General features: G+C 40.2%; 1 pseudogene; it reads left to right on the top strand.

Annotated features, from left to right (window-relative positions):
* The first annotated feature begins 15,523 nt into the window (after positions 1-15,523).
* On the top strand, positions 15,524-15,970 carry LOC118856045 (annotated as a pseudogene).
* The last annotated feature ends 2,232 nt before the right edge of the window (positions 15,971-18,202 follow it).

Below are 18,202 nucleotides of genomic sequence, written 5' to 3'. Positions count from 1 at the left end.
GACCAGGACAGTCTGGCTGTCCGACCCACCGAGACCACTGGACCAAGCTGTCCGACCCACCGAGACCACTGGACCAAGCTGTCCGACCCACCGAGACCACTGGACCAAGCTGTCTGACCCACCGAGACCACTGGACCAAGCTGTCCGACCCACTGGGACCTGCTGAGGTCAGGCCCGAGAAGCACATCCAAAATGTTTGGAGAGTGAGGAGGGGGATTGGGAGAGGGGGAGGCTCACATACCTTCAGTCTGGGCTGGAGAAGAACTTGAGATTAGCAGTGTTTCCCAGTCAGGGAACCATAAATGATAAGGGTTTGGGGCGAGAGGTGCTCGACACCCCAAAGTACCGACACACCGGGTCCTGCCGAAAGAATTCGACTCAAGCTTTCTCAGCCAAGGGAAAAGATAAAGTTTATTAAGAGTTAACCAAATAAGCCTGCCCCAAGAGATCCCACCCCTTGCGACGCCTGTAAGGAAAAAGGGCCAGACCCATCTGAGCTAGATTGGTTCTGACCATCTTCATGGAGGCAAGGTTGTGGGAGGGATTGAGGGGTGGTCTGGGGTGACCAGAAGAGGGGTCTAGGGAGGGACTTAAGGATGAGGTCAGACTCCAGGGTGGGGGAAATAGCTGAAGGCTATATGGAAACGACAGACCATAGAGGGCTAGGGTAACAGAGCTAGGGTATAGATATTTTGATCAGGATTAAGGATGGGAAACAGGATTAAGGGTGGGAAACAGCTGGACAATAGAGGACTGGGCAAGGTAGGCATTTGGGCTTAGTGGTTATAGCCTCAGGCCAAGGCCAGGTCAAGTGGGAAGATTCAAGGAGAGTTCAAGGGTTCAAGGGGTTCCCAGAGACTGTGCCCTCATCAAGAGCATGCAAGCCCCTGGCAACAGAGACCTAGTTGCGGCTTTTTCCGTCCTTGAGGTGAAGGAAGGAAGAGGTTAAGGTCCTTTTTTCCACAGTCTTTTTTTAATAAACCTGAGAGGTTTTTTCTTTACACTGAGAGTTTTTTTCTTATTGCATAGGTTTTTATTTTATAGCTCTGAAATATGTCAATTTCATTTTAGTTCCCTCAAAAGATTTTTTTTTTTGTGATGAGACAGTTGAGGTTTTTAAGGCAAAGTCTTCCACTTTCACTTTTACTCTCCTAATCTGGGTATTTCTAACTGCTAAAGTATAAAGCCTTTCACTTTCATCCTCAAGGGGATCTGAATCATATTTACTACTTGTCTAAGAGGTGAGTCATTCGTGCATTAAGTTGCTTAATGGTTGGATAGAGCTGAACTGTATCGTTTATTTCTATTCCACCATCTTGGTAACCAATTTTGCCTTTATTTTTATCTCTGGCGATTAGTGCCTGGTACATAGCAAGTCCTTGGTACAAGCTTGTTGACCAACTGATTTCAGGTCTAAATCTACAGAAACCAGGAAACCTGTATAAGATGAGGTCCTAAGGGCTGGATCATCGAGACATAGGGTTAGGGGATTACAGTACAGATTTCTAATAAAAAGGAAGTACAGCCCAATGGAGAACTAATCATGGTTCTGCCACTAATTTACCATGTGGTTGACCTTAGGGCAAGTCACTCCCCCTATCTGAGGCTCAGTTCCTTAATCTACAAAATGAAGAGGTTGGGCTCAGATCTACCTCTTCCTGTCTGGAAACATTTGCAAAAACCTGGCAAGATAGCCTTGGGGGAGAGGGGCTCTCATATGACTCCTAAGGGATGGCTAGGAGAGTATTTTTCCATGTTAATGTGGGACTTCTTGATGATCCTCTTTCCTTTGATGTGATCAAGGACCTAGTTCTTCCACAGCCTTCCATTCACAGCTCAGTCTGTTCTTCAAGGTTAAGAGGGGCAGATAACAAAGCATGCCTCTAGGTAACCAGAGAGGCCTCTTTGTCATCACTGAAGCATTACTTAATGGCTAAGAAACTTAGCAAAAGACTCAACTTTCTCTAATGGGTACAATGTGTCTATATTCTCCTCATTATCTTTAATCTGAAAAAGAGAAGATTTAAAGGGGACACGGTAGCTGTCTTCAAGTATCTGAAAGGCTGCCATACCAAGAATGATTATATTTGTACTGATTGGTCCCATAGGGCAAAAGCAGGATAAATTGGTGGAATTTGCAGAGGTGCAGATTTAGACTGTAATAAGTCAGGAAAAAATCCGTAACAATTAGAGATGTTGCAAAATGTAATGGTCCAATTCAGAAGGCAGTGGGTTTGCTCTTGTTAGTGATCTCCAAGAAAAGGTTGGACGGCCACTAACTTGTCAAGTGTTAATTAATCAACAGGTATTTATTAAGTCCCTACTATGTGCCAGGCTGTTAGATTTGATGGCTTTGGATGTCATTTCCATTTTTGTGATTTTATGCAAATATCATCTCGCAGGTTCCTTCTAGCTCTGCTATGAGTCTAATTCAGCCAAACATAAATGCTAAAAATTATTATTCAATAATAAATTTGCTAACACTCTTTTGGTGCTTACTATGTGCCAGGCATTGTGCTAAGCTCTTTATAAATGTTATTTCATTTAATCCTCATGGCAACCCTGGGAGATAGGGGCTATTATTATTCTCATTTTATAGTTGAGGAAAATGAGGCAAACAGGATTAAGTGACTTATCCAGGGTCACACAGTAATCCGAGGGCAAATTTGAACTCAGGTTTTCCTGACTGTTGGCCTGACACTCTAGCCATTGCACCACCTGTCTAATTGTTTAGATATGTCTTTATTTGCATATAACTGTGTCACATAATCCCTGGGTTTTGTCTTGGCGATGCAAGTGTTTTGCATCGACTGCAGTTATTTTAAATAGAATTTCTCTTTCTATCCCTTCCTGCTGGGTTTTGTTAGTAATATATAGAAATGCTAATGACCCTTGTGGGTTTATTTAATATCCTGCAACTTTGCTAAAGTTGTTAAATGCTTCAACTAGTTTTTTGATTGATCCTCTAGGGTTCTCTCAACATAGCATATCATCTGAAAAGAGTTATTTCCTGCAAGATTTATTTCCTCATTGGCTATTTTTATCCTTTCAATATCTTTTTCTTGTCTTACTGCTATAGCTACCAGTCCTAATGTAATATTGAATAAAATGATGATAATGTACACCCTTGCTTCACCCCAATCTTATCGGGAAGGTTTCTAGCTTATCAGAATGGGAACAACACTTACTCCAGCATTTACTTCGAAGGGCTGTTGTGAGAATCAACAATATGTGTAAAGCCCTTTGCAAACCTTAATATCCTAATAGGATCACGGATTTAAAGTTGGAAGGGATCTTAAAATGGTCTGACCCTCTAATTCTACAGAGGAGGAAAATGAGAACCAGTGTAGTTAAGTGACTTGTCCAAGGCATCAATACTGGTAAGTTATAAGATGTGGGAGTAGATGCTAGTTATTATTATTATAATCCCTGGGTCATTTTACTAATTCTCATTCACATTAGCAGGCCAGGTATTTGGGGACAGGTGACTGCTTCTTCCCTCAGAGTTCTAGGGATAATTCTGAGGGCCTGAATTTCAAGTATTCTTACAAGCTCCCATCAGTGTATTTATCAAAAGTATCTACCAAGATGGTATTGTAAGAACTAAAGTATAAAATATCCCTCTCTCCTCCTCCCCAAAGTCTGGGATATACTCTCTCTTGGCACACACAATCTCCTTGGAGAGAGTAGGATCAAATTTAAAGTTTAGTGGTGCTAAGGAGCATCTCTACATATAGAGAACACTTGTGGCAATGAAAGCCTCCTAACTCCTGACCCGGGAAGACCTTTCACCTCTATTCTCTGAATGAAGTCTGTCATGGGGTGTGGTATCAGTGATGGACAAGTCACTCCACTGGTATGGCTCCTTGAGGGGTGCAACATCTCTCCTGGATGTGTTAGTCCATTCCTGGGCTGACTTACTACTTGGCTAGGCTGCTTAGCTACCATGACACAATCTTTCCAGATCCTATAATGTTAAAAAGGGTATCACCCAGGAATATCCTTCCCAGAGTTGTTTCTCAGTCACCTTCAAACTCCTATGGCTACTGCTGCCAATACGGCGGTCTGTGCTACCAAATCCAGCTGCCAGGGCCAGCTCTGGGTCACCAAAACTCATAAGGTCATTGCTTCCACATTTCTATCTCAGAATACTCATTCACTTAAGATCAGAAAAGAATAAACACAAAGTCAGAGCCAGCCATATGCTCTTAACCTCCATAGATGAGTAGGAGTAAGGCAGCTGTCCTTCCCCTTCTCTATTCTTCAGGGCATCAGTCCTGAGGCTTGCCATCTTCTAGACAAGGAGTAGGATAATTGAAGTGTAACCTTTCCTTTTCTCAAAAGACACTCCATGTTCCTTTGGTATTTGTCCCTGCTTCCAGCTGGATGTAATCTCTTCTATTGGTTAAGTTTAACCAATAAAGTGGTCGATGAGTAGAGTGGGGAGGGGCGGGGGAAGAGAAGGAAGTGTAATGCTTCCTCTTGGCTCACCCCCTGCCCCTCCCCAATTGCGGTACAGGCATAAGGTTCTATCTCCTTAAGACACTCATGAGCCTTGAACTCAGTGGAGTCTTCCACTGTTTAACTGGCCTGTTGTTGAACACAATTTACTGTTTGACTAACCTTTCTTTTAAGATGTAGCCTAACTAATGTGGAAATATGTTTTTGCATGATTTCCAAAATATAATTAACATCACATTTCTTGCTGTCTCAATGGGTGGAGGAGGGTTAGGGAGAGAAAGAATTCAGAACTCAAATTTTTTTAGAAAGAAAGCTAATAATAAACACAAATTTTTAAAAATAAGACTTCAAAAAATGTGGCCTATGAGTTGTGACTTGATCTTCTCAACCAGTCATGGGATATTTCCTTTATGGTGTCATCTGCCTTTCATTCAATGGCAAAAGTCCTGTGTTCCTTTCAAATTGACTAAGGCCTTATAGACACATTGTGATGAAGTTATAAGAAAATTCTTTAATATCACCTCTATTATGATGAATTGTTTAGTTGTGATGGGGGATAAAACCCTATTCTTACATTATTATTGCTTCTCATGATAGAAAAACAAAATAAAGTAGTAGCCAGAGGTGAATGTTTTGGGGGTGTAAGATGACAGGGGTATGAGTTTCATGTTACCTGGGGCTCCCTGCCCAGCTCCCACCATGGTCATCCTTATCCCCTTGAAGAAACTCTGGCAATAAATAATTCATGGACCCTGGACAGACAGTGAAAGTTCTAAGGAAGAAGACTGGGGTACAGAAAGGTTACGATGCCTTCTCTGTGTCCAGGCGGAAGCATATTTGTGTAGGAATGATTCTCAGTGACAATGTTCCCATCTGAGACAGTCAAATTTATTTGCAGAACTTCATGGTCATCATGGTGACCAAGGCCAAAACCAGGCTTGATACTCCACAGCCCCTGAAGCCCTTTGCATCTGCCACTGTCAATATCCGAGAGCTTTCCTCATTTACTTATCAGTTCACATCATTGGTACCATGCCCCTATCCTTCCCAGCTGCCCCCGAGGAGAAGCCCATGGAAGAGTTGGTTAGTTGACATCCCTAGAGGGTGAGCCTGGGCTAAACATCCTCAGTTTCTTAATAGAGCCTCATGAGGCGTATTCCTCCATCCTCTCACCTTCCTGGTCTCCTTTTGGGCATGCTCTAGCTTGCCTATGCCATTCCCAAAATGTGGTCCCCAGACCAGAACATAATAGTCCAGATATTGTCTGACCACAACAGAGTAAAATGAAACTCTCACCTCCCTTCTTCTGAAATCTCAATGAATACAGACTAGGAGACCTTTAACTTTTGTTTTCATCCATGTCACACTGTTGATACCTATTGACCTTGTAGTCCCTGAAAACTCTTACATTTTTCATGGGAACTATATTGTCTAGCTATGACTCCTAGTCTATATTTGTGAAGATGATTTTTAAAAGTATAGAACTTTATGTTAATCTTTATTAAATTTATTATTTATTATTATTATTAAATTTATTAAATTTAATCTTTAATCTTTTTTTTAAAGAAGTGGGTGTTTTCTATAATAACAATCTTCTTTTGAGAAAGTATAACAACAATGTGGCTGGCAGCTACTGTGACTGCATAAGACCAACAAAAACAGCACACAGCAAGGGTTCCAGCACAGGTTCTTTGATCTGCTTTTCAAAGGAAAACAACTTTAAGGGGTTAACAATCTCAGTTTAATTAAACATACATATATCAATCACTTAGTTGAGGGGGAAAAGATCAACCCCCTGAACTTCAGGGCAAATACAAACAGAAAATATTAAAAGATCAAATAACAGAAACCAGTAGACAGGCATCTAGCTTTCTGTCCAACATCTCAGTGCATAGTTACCAGGGAAGCACCAACATCTGGGTTTTTTCAAAGCCAGGGGGGCTATTTCAATGGCTTGCCCAGAGTTTTGTCACCCTTTCCATGAGTTTCCAAAAGTGAAACACTAACCTTCCAACATATATACCCTGTTCAGGACCCTGAGGACTGGGGCCAACTTAGCATTCCTGTGGGAAACCAGGGTGTGGGAAAGCACCACATCATACACAAATCAATGACTCCCAATTGTCTTAGTGCTGAGAAACACTCCAAGGCAAAAAAAGATGCCACTTTACCTGCCCCATTCAAACAAAGGCACTTGATAGCAAAAAAAAAAAAAAAAAATCCTTCCCTGATTACCATTACAGGGAGATAGATGAAGGGGGCTTATCTTTGACTTCTTTGGTGTATGGGCTCTTCAAGAAGGACTAGCACCTCTGGTGTGAGGACTTGCCAAATGATTTTCAGGGCTTCTCATCCAATTTTGATGTCTACCTGGTACTCAATTCTCACCTTTGGCTCCAGGAAATTGTCACATGCATGGAAGCCACACTCTGATAAACCATCTCAGCTAAACTAGGTTGAAGGTAACCAACAGGCCTCAGACCCATCAGTGAGTTAGAGAACTGTCCACCCCAGACATGTAAAAGCTTCCCTTGGCAGAACGGATGGATGAGATCAATTTGAAGTACCAGCTGAAGTAGGTACTGTGGAGCGCTTAGAGCTTGATTAGACATTGAAGATGCCAAGGTCATCCACTGCAACCTGAGGCATTGCCAGTTGTCCTGATTTTTGTCTTGCCATTGCACTTGGATGACTGGAATAGAGAATGAGGCTGATGACTTTATGCAATTCTGCCTAACTTAAATCCAATTCACAAGCAAGTCGATAACATCATCCTATGATGTCATTGGTCCTCTTTGAAAATGAAAGACAAACAACAAATAAGGAACTCCTGATAAAGAAACTTCCTCTCTAATAATAAAGGTTGTGTCCAGCTCTGCAACTTACAGTATTAGAGAATTGCTGGAGAGGTGGGTTTGAAAAGTCAAATGACTTGTCTAAGGTAATGTAGCCAGTATGTATCAGAGTCAGCACCTGAACCTGCACTTAACTGATTTTGAGGCCAGCTCTCATTGCCCTATGACACCCTGCCCCTAGGAATGGGCAGGTGGATCTCCTTATGTTCCACAAAAGCTAATGTAGTGGGGAGGAGCTGTTTTTCCCTTTGAACTAGTGGAGTTAAGCACAGAAAGTAACAGAGGAAATGAGGTGTTAATGTGTTTAAACAAAGTAAAAGATATATTTACACTCTTTTGAAAGTTTTCCTGATGAAACTGCTAGCTGAAGATTGGTCTCAGTATTTTCTTAAAAAATTAAGCCAATTAGCCCCGGAAATATTTGAGGCAGGAAGCTACTAGTGGTTACGATGCCTTTACCAGAGGTCAGTGGAGAAGTTGGGGGAGAGAGACTAGAGAATTTTTTCCTTCTGCCCCTCTGTCAACCATGGCATCTTGTAGCATAACTGCTGACCCAGTAGAAGACACATAGACACAGAGAGTTGGGGGCAGAAGCAGCTTCAAATAGTGTGACCTCCAGTATCAGGGGAAGAGAGTTGATTATGGACTCAAGAGAGAACCAGCCCTGGAAGTTAAGTCTTGGGATGAGGAGAGCAGCAGACCTAGAGAACTCAGCTGAGCAACCTTCCCAGCAAACAATGCACCCAGGGAGGAGCATCTGGACAGAACAAGAAGAGAAAAGACATGGGGGACCTGTAGTGCTTTAGGCATGAACTGCCTTGGCCACTTGGGTTCTCAACATGTGTACCTCACTACCATTGTACTCTAAGTTTATGTCCACTGTTCCCATGGATGACATATAATGTATATATTTGTGGGATAGTATCTCCCAAGTTTATGGAAGGTGATGTTGCATAACTACAATTTTTGTTATGTGATCTTAGTAAATGCTTTTGCTTTGAGTTAGTTGTGTCTACTGGCTGACAATTAAAGGTAAGTGCACTGGCTGGGGGCTCATTAGCTATAGTTTTAGGAGTATGGACCTATTGAGTACCCTGGAACTAGGAAAAAGTAGCCACTCCCTCTGGATGGAGGGAGGGACTGGGGGTTAGGGGGACAGGGGTGGGGGGAGGTATGACTCTGAATTAGCTTACAAATAATGATTGGGGATTTCTCAACTGTCCCTCCCCCTTCTCTCTTTTCATTTAAAGCATTTAGCATCACAAAGTGAGACAAAAGTTATGCATGAATTACGATGATTAGGAAGAGATCCCATTCCCTTTTCAACTAACTAGTGTTGACAGCATCAAGAATGGTAAAGGTCAGAAAAACTGTTAAAGAAATGTTGAATTTCCACTTTGGGCTGTGCCATGCCACAACTCATCTGCTCTTCTGTATCTTCAGTTCTCTCTCCTGAGTAGCGCTGACTGTCATTTTAGGGACTGAGACAGGACTGAAAATGGGAACATCAGCTCCAGAGGACAAAGGAGTCAGGCTAACAAGCTTTCCAATTTAGCTTCTTGCAGACGACTTCATTTTTGGAAGAGAATGACATTTATTTTTAGAATTCTTTTGATCGCGCCTACTTTTCACACTACCCAACGAATGACTAAGTCCTGGTCTTCCCCTCACCATTAGCCAATCTGCCCACAGCATGTTACATTACTAAGTCCTGGGATGATAGATTTAGACCTGGAAGGTACCTTGGAGGCCATTAAGTCCAACCCTGTCATTTTAGAAATAAGGAAACTGAGGCCCCAGGGGTTAGCTTTGAACCCAGGCCTTTCTGATTCTAGCATTCTAATCACTGTGTCACACTATTTCCTTGATAATTTTTTTTAAAAAAGTTATTAGCTTATATTCTGATCAATACAATGAATAATTCCAAAGGACTTATAATGAAAAATGCTATTAGTCTTCAGAAAAAGAACTGATGGAATCTCAATGAAGATTGAAGCATAATTTTTTTACTTTATCTTTCTTGCTTTTTTTTTTTTGCAGTATGGCTAATATGGAAGCATATTTTGCATGATTTCACATGTATGATTGACATCACATTTCTTGCCTTCATGACAAGTGAGGAAGGGGTGGGATAGACAAATTTGGAACTCAAAATCTAAAAAAAGAATGTGAAAAATAAATAATTTTTTAAAGTTATTAGCTTAATATTTTGTGAAAAGATGACAAACTAAACATTTTTCTAACCAAAAATGGATGTCAATTAAAATTTTAATCATCAGCCTTTCCTCCTTTCTTCCTCCTTCCTACCAACTGTTCTGTTTTTCTTTATGACTTCCCTATAATACAAGGATAATTAAATTTGCTTTAGCTACCTTATAGGGTTTTTGTAAGGAAAAATGTTTTGCAAAACTTAAAACATCATATAAGTGTGAGTATTATTATCATTGGCACTGTAGAAACAGCCGTAATTCTGGCATCAAAGATCTTAGAATTAAATGTTATTAGTAATGTGACCTAAGGCAAAGTCATTTAACTTTACTGGGCCTCACTTTCATGATCTGTAAAATGTGGGGGAAAGGGGGGAAAGTGGTCAGAGGCACCTTTCAGCTGTACATCTATCATTCTATGATCTCTGTCAATGGCTCCACCATCCTCTCAGTTATCTAGATTTGAAAATGGGGAGATTTTTAGACTCTTGTCTCTCTCTCTCTCTCACCCTCTATAGCCAATCAATCCTGTCAATCCTAACTTTATCACAGTTCTTGTATTCATCCTTTCCATTCTGAAATTCCATCTTCCTATCTAAGACCTCAGTTGCCTCTTGCCTGGACCATTATAATAGGCTCCTAAAGGGTCACCATCCTACACACTTAAATACCTACATTACACACTTAAGTACCTACATAATCATGTCATCTCCTTTCTCAAAAATCTCAAAAGTGGCTCTGTTTTGTACTGAATAAAGTCCATGTTCCTTAGCTTGGCATTCCAAGGCCCCCACAATCCAACCCCATTCTACCTCTCAGATTTATCTAACACTATTTTCTCCCTCTCATATACTTAAGTTCTAGCTGAATAATCCTACTTGTGGCACCTGGACACAATCTATTTCTATACCTTTGTCTATACATTCCCTATGTCTGCATAATAACAATAGTACTGATAATAATAACAAAATTGCAATAATTAGTTAGAATTTTTATAGCCCTCTAAATAGCAAGGAGCTTTACATATGCTATCTCATTTGATCCCTACAACAGTCTTGGGAGGGAAGTGCTATTACTATCCCACTTTAGAGATAAGGAAATTAAGAAATGTTAAGTGACTTGCCCAGGGTCACGTAACTAGTGATTATCCAAGGTAGATTTTGAACTCAGGACTTCATGACTCAAACCCAACATTCTATTCCCTGTGCCATCTAGCTATGGAAAAAAAACCTTCTCCAGTCTACCCAGAAAGCTGCTGGTGTCCCACTCATCCTTCAAAGTCTAGCTCAAATACCATTTCTTCTATGAAGCCCTTCCTAATTCCCCTTGCTACTTATGGTATTAAACCGATCTCATGACACTTTTTATTCTCCTATGCACTCTAATTTGTTAAATTTATTAAATTGTAGATTGTAAACCGTATGAAGGAAAAGGGGCAAATCAGATTTATCTTGGTACCCGACATCTAGTATACTACATTGCAAACGTAATTTTAAAAAATCAAACACTTTCAGAAATAACGATTATATATCATGTATTTGTAAAGGAACAATCTGGAAAGAAATTAAGAAATGTAAGAATAACTCTAATATAGTGCACATGAAATGTTAATATGTAGCCTAGTGACTAAGCAATACATTTTTGAAAGTGTTTTTTTTAAATTACCCTGAATATTTTAAAATGACAAATCTACAAGAGGGCAAAAATATCCATTGTGCTGTTTTGGAATATTTCTATTGGGGGAAGGGGCAGAATGAATGTTGGATTAAGAGACAAAGACATTGGGTTCAAATCTCAGCTCTGGGCTTTCTACCAATATGACTTTGGACAAGTCACTTAAGCTTGGCCAGACTTCAGAAGATAGTGGTGGATAGAAAGGCCTGGTGTACTATGGTCACAAAGAGTCAGACATGACTGAACAACAACAGACAAGTCACTTAATCTTTTTAGGTCTCAGTTTACCCATCTGTAAAATGAGGGGGTTGGATTAGATGGTCTCTGAGATCTCTTTTAACTCTGTGACTAATCTATGACTCTATTTGCATCATATCAAGTGATGTAACAGTCAATAAATATTATTTTAAGACATTATGGCAAAAGGTTGCTTCCCTATTACCATTAAGAGACTGAAGAAAGTGAAATGAGATAAAATAATCTTTTAAGGGTTTTTATATTCTAAACATGGGCTTGTAGGAGGTGCTATATTAAAACCATTCAGTGTTACTACTGGGTATATAGCCCACAGAGATCAAAGGCAAAATAAACAAACAAGCAAATAAGTAAACAAAATAAATAGTTCGTGGCAGCATTTTTTGGGTTAGCAAACCTTTCCTGGGCTCTCCAAACTCGATGCAAAGTAGGTTTCCATCAACTAGGAAACATCAGAACAAATTACAGTATATAATGCAAATGAATGGCGCTGAACCACAAGAGATGACAGATAGGAGCAATTCTGAAAAGAATGGGAAGACGTACATGAACTGAAGCAGAGCCAAGTAAGCAAAACCAAGAGAACATTGTACACAGTGATTATGACAAAGGAAAACAACTCTGAGGAAGCCAAATTCAGACTGATTGCAGTGATCAGCCTTGTTAGCACATAGCAGATGATAAAACACACTTCTCTCCTCCTAGTAGAGAGGTGGGGAGGGGGGAGGAATGTGGATGCAGAATATTGTGTACGCTATCAGAGAGGGTCATTTTGTAGGTCTATTTTGCTTAATTGTTTTCATTTGTTACAAAGGAGAGATTCTTGACTGAATCCAATTCTAGAGGATTCATGATGAAACGTGCTACCCGCTGCACTAAGAGGAGATTGAGACATATTTTTTGGATATGGCCAATGTGGAAATTTGCTTTACTTAACATTCTGTGCATAGCTTAATGCTATTCAGTGCTATGAATATTTGTTAAACAAGCTTTGGTTTTTTTTATTTCTATTTTAATGGGGGGAGGGGGAAGTGAGAGGAGGAAAAGGTAGATTTTTTTATTGTAAAAAATTAATTTAAAAAACAAATGCAGGCTCGTTAGAGGGGTGTATCAGGAAACAATTGGTGCAAAAAGCAAAAGACATCAATAAAGCATAAAAATTAAAGCCATGAAACATCTTAAAAATAATGTGGTACCCACTGGTTTTCAAAGGATGAAAAAGTTTATTTGTGTGTGTTGTGTGCGAATGCATGTGCATGTGTGTGTGTAAATATGAATAATATAGGTGATAGAGTATTGGATTTGGGGAAAAAAACCTAAAATTGGAATCACACCTTAAATACTTACCCTGGGCAAGTTACATAATGTCTCAGAACCTCAGTTTCCTCATCTGCAAAATTAAAGGGTTAGGGGGAAGCTAGGTGGCACAGTGAATAGAGCACTGTCTCTGGAGTCAGGAGGACCTGAGCTCAAATCCGGCCTCAGACACTTGACACACTTACTTAGCTGTGTGACCTTGAACAAGTCACTTAACCCCAATTACCCTGCCTTCCCCCCTCAAAAAAGAAAAAAAAGAATTAAAAAAATGAAAGGGTTAGACTTGATGACCCTCAAAAGGTAAGACTCTTCCGGCTCTAAATCTATGATCCTATTAATCTATATTTACATATATAAATTTTCTTTTTTAAGGCCACTTAAAGAGAGGTATTAATTAGATTCTGTATTCAGTTGACCCTTAATCAAATAAAGGTTGATTCTTTAAGGCTTAGCACAGGCATCATCTCTTAGACCAGGCCCTTTCTGATCCATGTTAGTTGTTAGAGCTTCTGCCCTTCCCTCCACTAGAAATTGCTTTGTATTTACATTGTATACATTATGTATGTATGAATGTGTATGTTTATATATAATGCGCATATGTATGTATTGTGTACATGTATAGATAAGTATCCTATCTCTCTCTCTCTCTCTCTCTCATATAACAGTATCTAACCTGGCTCCTCCAACTGCCTGAAAGGCAGATGTACTACTTTTCATCCCTTCCTCAGGGTTCTAGGCTCTCTACCATTGACCCCTCTAGCCTCTGCTAATGGTGATCTTGTAATTGGAGAGGTCCCTTGCACCTATATTCCGTTTAATCATTTAAGAGTCAGATTAGTTTTTACAAAGGAGTCTTTATATTTACTTCAAAGGAACAGCAAGAACAAATATATAAATATCCTGTCCCCTCAATACCTGGGGAGTCATAATCTCCTCTCCCCCCCACCCCCACCTCATACTCTGAGGAGGGGAAGGGGACCAGGTTCCCAGTTTAGTTTAATTCCTATATAGCACAGACCCAAATTCCAAATCCGAAGCCCCCCTTGGTTTGGTGTTCCTGGGCACTCTGGATAATCAGGGCTTCCTTGCTGGGCTGGCCAGTTGCCTATCTGTTCTAGAATCCTGCCTCTAAGGTTGCCACAGCTTGTACTCCCAGATCTAATAGAGATTCAACTGCCTGTAACGAAAACTGAAAAGGACAAACAGAACAAATAAAAAAAATGACACCCTGACCCCATTTCCTGGGGCCACAGAGTTAAAGACAGGGACAGGAAGGTAGCCACTGTACCCTGCTTCCCCCCGCCCCCTGCCACAACACCCCAGTCAGTTCATGGGTGAATGTGACCTCCACTTTCCATGGACCTCATTGTGGTTAAACAGAGAGTGCCCCAGGTTGGCAGTCTTGTTCCTGCTACCTACTCAATCAAAAATCCCTCCCATCTACATGGTACAGAATTGTAGACTGTCTTCCCCAACAGCCGAGTGGCTCCATGTTAGGTGATCTGAGCCTGCCCAGAAAAGCCTCATTTACATGTATCTGGTATTTGTGGTTGTTTCTGCTCAGTAGGATGTAAGTTCCCTGAGGTCATTTTTTATTGTGTTCCTAGCACGTAGCACAGTGCCTGGCACAAAGTAGACACCAAAGAAATGTTTGTTGAATGGGCCTAGAGCAAAAATGTTTAGCATAGCGCTTTGCGCATGTAGATCCTCAAATATTTGCTAAGAGAATGAAGAAATTGATCTCAAATACATTTTCATTTTTTTCCTAATGGTGACTGCCAGTACTAAAAGACCAAGCAAAACAATGAATTGTCTTAATGTTTTAGATTAGAAATAAGTGACTATAAATAGCTCAGAAAATAGAAGGAATCAGGCAAAACTTACTTTCAAATTTAGAAATAAACTATTCCAACAGCCTGCTGGTTGGTGAGCCTACCATCATCAGTTTCTCCCTGTTCCAGTCCATCCACCACTTGGCTGTCAAAGCGATCTTCCTGAAGCACAGATCTGATCAGGTCACCCTACCTCCCACCCTCATTTAATAAACTCTAATGGCTCCCTATCACCTCCATTATCAAATATAAAATCTGGTGTTCAGAACTGTTCACAACCTGACCTTCCTCACCTTTCCAATCTTCTTAACACTATTCCTTGTTCTCTTCCCCTACCTACTCTTCCATCTAGTGAACCTGGCCTCTGTTCCTTGAATAAGACACTCCATTTCTCAGCTCTGGGGTCTTTTACTAGCTGACCCCCATGTCTGGAATGCTTTCCCTTCTCACAGCCACATTCTGGCTTCCCTGATGGCTTCCTTCAAGTCTTAGCTAAAATGCCACATTCTTTAAAAAGTCTTACCTAGTCCTTCTTAATCATGGTGCCTTCCCTCTGAGATTCTCTCCAATTTATCCTGTATAGAGCTTGTTTGTACATTTAGTAGTTATTTGCATGTTGTCTCCCTCATTAAACTATAAGGGACAGGTTTTTTTTTCTTTTCTTTGTACCCCTGTGTCTGGCACAGTGCATGGCACATAGTAGATGCTTAGTAGATACTAGCTGAATGATTTAGGCAAATATTAAATACATGCAAAGGCCAGGCTTTTCCTCACATCTTATGAGTGGAGAATTCTGCCACAGTATGACATAGATTGATTCTTCAGGCCTTTCTTCTTTAACATGTCTTCTTTCTGTCTGGCATGAGGGCCGCCCAGCTGAGCACCAGCTCTTTATTTCCGGACAGAGAAGATCCAGCGGCCCATGTTCTACCTCTGCCACTTAGCTTACGGGGCCTAGGTAGGCGCCAAGGCGGTGGCTGTGGCCAGGCTTGCTTCTGGCATGGGGATGCCCAAGAAGAGGAAAGGCCAGAATAAGGAGCCAGTGAAACCACTTCCTCCCACTGGACCTGTGGCAGTTGATCAGAGTGGTTTCATCACAATAGCCATTCATACCAAACCTGGCTCCAAACAAAATGCCATAAGAGATGTGACAACTGAGAATGTAAGTGTAGCTATTTCTGCACCTCCATCAGAAGGGGAGGCTAATGCAGAACTACATCGGTATCTTTCCAAGGTCCTGGAACTTAGGAAGAGTGATATTATCTCAGATAAGGGTGGCAAGTCTTGTGAAAAAGTGATAAAGATTTTGGCATCCACAACTCCAGAAGAGATTTTGGAGAAATTGAAAAGGCAAGCAGAAGCTCCCTAAAGCAAACCAAAAAAGCCAGAAATGAACATTGTCTTTTGTAGACCTTTTTTTTTAAATACTAAAGAAGTAAATTTGTAAGAAGAACCTAGACAATAATTGAAAGATAGTACTTCGAAGAAAAACAGGTCTCTGAAAATACTCTAGAATGTTGGAAATGTCAAAATGTCACATAACTAACAAGGCAAAGTATACTGCACCCAAACTTCAGTTAGTACTGGAAATACTGAAACCAAACCATTATGGTCCAATTCTTAAAATTTAGAACTGGTTTGTTAATACTACATATCTGCCTTAAAGCTTATTTTATGGACTATTACTTAAATTTTATGGAACCATACACTTAAAAGAGTTGAAAGAGACAATAGAAATTACCTACTTAACACATCTCATTTTTACAGATGTTCAAAGTGTCAGAGAGGCTGGGAGACTTCTCTAAGGTCACACAAGTAATTAGCCTCACTGAGACTAGAGCTGACCTCCCTTTACTCCAGTGACAGTGTCTTGCATATACCACATTACCTGACTGCTATTTACAAGTATTAAGAGACATAAATGCATAGAAGCAGCTTGGCTGTGAGTAGAGCCCTAGACTTGAAGTTGAGGACAGTCACTTTTCAGAGCTTCAGGAAGGTCTCTAAGGTCCTAGATTAGAGACGGATTGAAATGTGGGCTGGTGGACAAAATCATAGGTCCTTGACTTATTTCTGTATAGAAAATGTGTTATATTTGTTGAATTGCAATTGGGTAATAACACTTTAAAATGTATTTTTAAAAAGACTTTTCTCTCTTTTTTTGTCTTTTCTCCATACCTATCCTTTTAGTGGAAATGTTTTCTTAAATCAGATTATATATATCAAGTTTTTTTTTCCCTACCAAAAAGCAAAACAAAACATGCCTTCTTTCCTAGATGCATGGCAGGCCTATATGAAAGATAAACTAGAATGATTTTTAATTTCACTTCCAATGCACATCAGTTTGCTCACTTGTATCCCCAGTGTGTAGAATGTTACTTGGCACATAATAGGTACCTTAATAGATGCCTGTTGATATAGAGTAGCAATTTTCTGGTATAAAAAAGCTCTTAAGATTAAATATGAGTCCATGGCCATGAATTGTAAAGACACAGAAGATAGATAGATGAATAGATAGATAGGTGAATGAACTAGGATCACAACTGAAAAAATTCAAGAAAGGTACAGACAACTCTCACAAATTGTGTAGAGATAGGCCTTCTTTTCAATACCCCTGGAGGAAATCAAACCCACTGCTCAGTATATGTTCATGTTTGCTATAAACATATCATTAACACTTAAGTAGAAAAAAAGCTTTAGAATTTACAGTGCCTGATATAAAGAATTGGGGTAGGGGGAATGAGAAACTTTCTTTTGATTGATACATAAAACTTCTAAAGGAAATAAAAATGGGCCTAAATTTTGAAAAAAATTGATTGACTGGAAGAGACTTAGAGATAATTTTACAAAGGAAGGAGGAAATAACATACAGAGAGATGAATTAACTTGCTGAGGACCATGTACTAGTTAGCAGAGCTGGAACTAGAGCCACAGTCTCTTGAATCCCAGTCAGGGGTGTGCTTGAGCCAGTTCCAATCAGTTCAAAAGAGCTGATTGTTAAATTTTCAGTGAGAGCATTTATGCTTCAGAAATCATCAAATGCTACAAACCAGGGCTTGATTTATTGTTTTGTTGATTGTCCAGACTTAAGAAAGTGATGGGGAAATGTCAGTGATGAAGATTAAACTTAATAGCGTTTCATACATACATCCTCCTCTCCCAGAGCTGGTTGTTAAATATTTTCCAGCACATCGCTGTCCCTAGTCCAGCGTGCTTTGCAGTGCACCACAAATGATAATTTGCTATTAAATAAAAGAGTCACTCCCTCAAGCCTATTGGTGTGAAAGTCTCTTGGTCTAATGGGGGAGACAACATGCAAACAACTAATCTATATTCAGGATAAATTGGAGATACTTTCAGAGGGAGGGCACCATGATTAAGGAGGGCTGGGAAGGGCTTCTTACAGAGCGTAGACCTTTAGCTGAGACTTGAAGGAAGTTAAGGAAGCCAGGTAGTGAGGATTACGAGGGAGAGCAAAGGCTAACTTCTGGGCTAGCAAATAAACAGAGAGAGTCAACCAGTTTTCACATCCGATTAATCTTTTTTGCTTAAAAAAAGAGAAAAAAATAATAATATCCAACATGTATAAAGCACAGGACAG

The sequence above is a fragment of the Trichosurus vulpecula genome, chromosome 7 (genome assembly GCF_011100635.1).
Source record: "Trichosurus vulpecula isolate mTriVul1 chromosome 7, mTriVul1.pri, whole genome shotgun sequence".
Taxonomy (NCBI): domain Eukaryota; kingdom Metazoa; phylum Chordata; class Mammalia; order Diprotodontia; family Phalangeridae; genus Trichosurus; species Trichosurus vulpecula.
This window is presented reverse-complemented; position numbering and strand designations above follow the sequence as displayed.